The 5339-nt window shown below is 41.2% G+C and overlaps 1 non-coding gene across 1 annotated transcript; it reads right to left on the bottom strand.

The window, feature by feature from the left end:
- Positions 1-236: 236 nt before the first annotated feature.
- LOC142437692 (small nucleolar RNA SNORA13) lies at positions 237-371 on the bottom strand. Its single transcript, XR_012782225.1, has one exon. It is a non-coding gene; the product is annotated as a small nucleolar RNA SNORA13 (small nucleolar RNA).
- Between the last annotated feature and the right edge of the window lie 4968 nt (positions 372-5339).

A 5339-nucleotide genomic window follows, 5' to 3' on the forward strand; every position in this document is an offset into this window, starting at 1 on the left:
TGAATTTTCAGTCCCCCTGTCATTCATAATCTTCTGCAACAAACCAGGTCTTCACAATAGAAATTCAGATGACATTTCCTGCTTTAGATTTGGATTAGATTATTCACAATCCTTGGATTATACAGGATGGTTAGCTTCTTCCATGTGAACTTAATTAATGCTTTACTTGACTGACTGCTTGTTTGAAAACAAAACCTCTGATTCTATTATTTCTTTTCTTTTTTTTTTTTTTAACTCTTCCTTCCTTATGCAGCTCTCACGCCAAAGACACTGAACTCAAAGGCAGAATGTGGCTGCCAGGGAGTTTAATTTATGCCTTTTTTGACATCATGTTCACTTGGTCCTGAAAGTGAATGGTCAGCACAAAGGCCGGGTCTATTATTCCTTATAGCTGGGCATCATCTAGTTTCTTCACCACACTTTGCTATAGTGCCCATGTCTTCAGGGATCTCTTCATGAGGTCCAGCATCAAGCAGGGCCATAAACTGAATGTTCTCAGATTGGGGCTAAAATTATGTGTAAGCCCCAAATCCATTCCTATGGATTATATAGTGTGTATAGGTCTCAGGTTCACTTACAGACATCATTGTCATTTTGTGTTAGCAGGCATTATCAACCATCCCCTGGGACATTAATTTCACTGCCATCAAGTCAACATTGACTTATAGCAATTCTATAAGGAAGGGTAGAATTGCCCCTCTGAGGCTCAGAGCCTGCAAATCTTCACAAGTATAGAGAGACTCCTTCTCCTGAAGAGCTAGCTGGTGGCTTCAAATGCCTGACCTTGCAATTAGCAGGCCAATGTGCAACCACTTTGTATTGATAATGTCATTAGTTCAGCCAAAGGAATATAGAATGTAACACACTGCCGAGAAAAGGACATTATAGGAATGTAAACCAGCTATGAACTGAAAATACATGGATTATTGACTTGTACAGATAAAATTCTTAAGTGACTGGACACTAGTTACACAAAAAACAACACAGTGTTTGCTTGTTTGTTTGTTTTAATCATTCTTAGTAGATTTTCTGTAAAAGAGAGTGCCTTAGAGATGGCTGCTAGTTTCAAATTATCCGAAGTCTTATTTCTCCACCCTTTCCTCTGACTCAAATCTGCTCAATCCTTTCTTAATGCACAGTTAGGGTTCTCATAAAATAGCTTATGCCAGTGAGTGATTCAAAAAGCAAAATAGGTTGCTGTCATGTGTCCCATCTGATTCCTGGAAACGCCGAGTGTGTTAGAGTAGAATTGCACCCTATCGCTTCTCAATGGCTGGATTTTCCAAAGTCGATCACTGAGCCTGTCTCTTGAGTTGACTCTGGGTGGACTCCAATTGCCGTCATGTCATTTCAGTTAGCAGCTGAGCAAGTTAACTATTCCCACCACTCAGGGACTCCTAACTAATGATTGAAAGGACAGATAAAGAAATAGCTTTGCATACCCCAGTCCTGGTGCTTAGGTCCAGGATGAATCTGCTCTGGGACTTCAAATTGAATTGGTAGCATTAGCATATTTCAATGTCATTGTACGTGCCTTTGACACAATTTGTTAACAGCAGCAAGAAGGTTTCCACTGGAGTCACACTGATTGGGAGGCTGTCATTGCCCTGATAACAAGTTTCCTTTGGTTCCTGGAACGGATGTTCATTTAAACTGTAACATGGCCATCACAGTTAAACCGTCTTGGCCAAGTAATTATTAGAAAATTTAGGAAGATAAGCAGGCAAAGAGAGGGCAACAATATCCCCAAAGGTTAAATGTCTTTAATCCACAGTATCAGGAAAGGTAGGGATTAAATATTATTTTTCATCGCCTCTAGTGTAATTATAACCTTGATTAGCCGAGAGACGTTTCCCCACCACAGCACTGTATTCCAAGCCGAATATTTGGTAGTTATGAAATTCACAGCGTTCTAGAGGAAATTGACAAATTGGTCCCTGAAGTAACTTGGCATCTGTTGTCGGTCACTGGCAGCTTTGTCTGCCTGACATGCTTCTCTGTTTCCTTCCATTTTACCCTAGTTCCTCATAAAACTCTCGCTGCATAATCAAGGAAACAAACACGTGACTGTTTTGTGACAAATCGAATCCTTTGTTCAGAGTCTCCTGTCCAAATAGGGGTACAATTTTCAGCACCCGCCCATTTTATTTGACCGGGATTAGGAAATAAAGCGCTCCAGGAGGGTGAGCAGAATGTGTTTAATGAGAGACTAGCCTACTGCCCCACTTCAGAGTCTATTCCCAAGATCCTTTGAATAATCTTCTTTGTGTGAGACATGAATTCATTATCTCCTCTTCCCCCCTGTCGAGCCGGGATCGGACTTAATTCCACAGCATGCACACACGTAGGCATAAAGAAAAGACTACTCCACGCCATTAACCACATATGCAAGCCCACAAGGTCTAGTGTGGTAAAGAGGATGCTGCATCGAGCTGAATTCACATTAGATAAAATTTCGAGTTCAGGGGATGGTAACAAACAGAATGTTCCATGTAGGTTAAGCCAACGGGCGTTCTCTTAGCTATCGTCGATGACAATAATAGCGTTCCCACAAGTGGGTGGCTTTAATGAAAATACATTTCATTTGCTACAATTTAAGCCAAAACAAACAAACGGAACCCAAACCCAGTGACATGCAATCAGTTCCAATTCACAGCATGTCTGCAGGGTTTCAGATGCTGTAAGACAGAGGGTGCAGAGAACCGCTTAACTCCCTCATGGAGGATTGTTCTGGAACTTTAGTCGGAAGCTAGACATGAGAATTCAGGGAGCAGCTTTCTCTTTTGTTGGCTCTGGAAGAAGGTCCTTGTCTCTCTTATAAGCTTCACTTCCTCTGAGATTCTCATGCGACTCGGCATTTATCTCCCCCCATCTCTGCTGGCTTCTCTGTGCAATGTGCTCGTTTTGCGTCTTTACTTGGCTGGGAACACTAGAGGCGTAGTGGGTTGTGGATTGGGCTGCTAACCTCAAGGTCAGCAGTTTGACAACACCAGCAACCCCACAGGGGAAAGACAGGCATCCTGCTTCTGCAAAGCTTTAAAGCCTGATGGATGCTCTCTCATATCCTTGCTCCCAAGATAACAAAGAAAAGGAGAAACTATGGTTTTGTCAAAATGAACTGTACCCGCTGTATTCCCAAAGACAAGGCATTCAGAATTGAATAATTCAAAACATATCAGAGGCCACAGCCATCAGATACATTTCTGAAGTTTCCTCAGCTGTCTGAGAGACTACATGATGATGGTGGGAGGTATGGTCATGAACCTGTGCCATGAAGCCTAGAAAGACTGAACCCCACCCCCACCCCAATTTAGATTTTCAGGTGCTATACTCAAACCTCTGAAAAGCCAATATAAAGGTCAGACGCTGAAGAAAAGCAAACCTAAAACAAAATCAGAGGGAACTTATAATTAATACAAGATTTACAGTGAGGGGCTGTTCTACTCCATCCTAGAAGGCTGATATGAGTCCTCTGAATTTTTGGATGGTAATTCATTGAAGATACACTATTTATTAGTAAGACACATGAACATAGCAAAGAAACCCACTCCCTTCTGGGATTACAACCACAAATGTAAAACCCATAATCATTTTATCATTCTTACTCACCCCAGTAGAGTGGCTCTAATGTATAGCACCTATTTTTCAGGGACACAATGTGATCATAATGCCACCCTACTTTTTGAGTGACACCAGTAATTTCTGTCCTTTCCCAAATATCTCAAAATGTTCTGACTTCATCATTTAGTGTCTTATTCTAATTTCATAATTCACTTAGAATATAAGCATACCACAAATAGATCTCATGAATTTATATTGAATGTTAAAATAAAAAGGCTTATAAAATTCAAGGTCCCCAAAGACCTTGGAGTGCTTGGAGTGTACTGATTGAAACAATATTCTGTTTTCAACTGAGAGGCATATATAGGATAGTTAATCATTCTGTGTAAGTCCAGGGTAATGTGAGATCCAATTTGCTCCTTCAAATATTTACCACATCTGAGTGTGAAGCCTCTGCTAGACCTCTACTCATCTACTGCGACCATTCTTTTTGGTGGTACTTGATCCATGTAGTAGTTGAATTTAGAGTTAAATTTGACTACTACAGAGGACCTCTGGAGTAAAAAATAAAAGTGATGTGCATTGTTAAATTCACCCAGTGCATTGTTAAATTCACCCAGAAATGGCTTAAGGAAAAATATGAGATCATTCATCTAAAAAACTCACTTCCATAGAGTCTACTCCAAAAGGCTGCAGATTTCATCAGGGGTAGAAAACTTCACCATTTTCCCTCTGGGGGACTGGTGGTTTAGAAATGCTGACCTTGGGGCTAACCACACAACTGGTCCTGCCTCATCACCAAACAAACAAACAAACAAACAAACAAACTTGCTGTCTTTGTGCCAATGCTGATGCATAGTGATCCCCTGTGGGCTTCCTGTAACCATTTCCAGGAGCAGAAAGTCCAGTCTGGTGGTTTGAAATCGCTGACCATGGGGATCGAAGTCCAACACATCATCAAGACTTCTTAAATCCCTGATATGTAAAGCCCGAACTCAGGGTAGACCAAATCAATAGTAGGATAGTACAATACCTTGCCAATATTTCAGAAAAATATGAATGCCTCCCAAATATGCTGTCCATTAGATAAATGACTGTTAAGAATCATATGGTGGAGAGGCATATAACATAGCATGACTCTCTGCGCTCACGTAAATACATTATAGGAACACACCTGAGCAGTCACATCAAACTCGTTGAGACGATACGTCTAAACCCAGCGCTATCATGGGATGACATTTGGGGAGTTTGATATTTTGCTCCTGGGAAGGATGTGGATTGGTTTGCTAGAAGGTAAGGTGTGGCACACTGTTCCTTTAGTGTCCACTCTGTTTTCCAACTTGATTTTGAGCATTTCTAGGCTCTGCTTCACTGCCATTGACTCGAATCTGACTCATAGTGACCCGAGAGCCTAGAACAGAACTGCCCCGGTGGGTTCCTGAGACTGGAAATTGTCACAGAAGTAGACGTTCTCATCTTTATTCTGCAGAGCACAGTTTCCAACTGCTGGCCATGTGGTTTTCAGCCTTACATATAGCACACTGGCACATCAGGGTTCCTTAAATACTAAAAGAACAACAAATCCATCTTAGAAGAAGTTCCTTTTCTTTGCAGGTTTTCCGATGCTCCTTTGTCCATTCATTCACAAAAAAAGATTTACAGAACACCTTCTATACTGGGAGCAGAGCTCTAGGCATTGATGATACAAGAACAACTACAACCAATGAAAATTGCTCTTTCTGTTGAGTTTTCATCCGCATTCAGGATGACATATAAAT

The sequence above is a fragment of the Tenrec ecaudatus genome, chromosome 1 (assembly GCF_050624435.1).
Source record: "Tenrec ecaudatus isolate mTenEca1 chromosome 1, mTenEca1.hap1, whole genome shotgun sequence".
Taxonomy (NCBI): domain Eukaryota; kingdom Metazoa; phylum Chordata; class Mammalia; order Afrosoricida; family Tenrecidae; genus Tenrec; species Tenrec ecaudatus.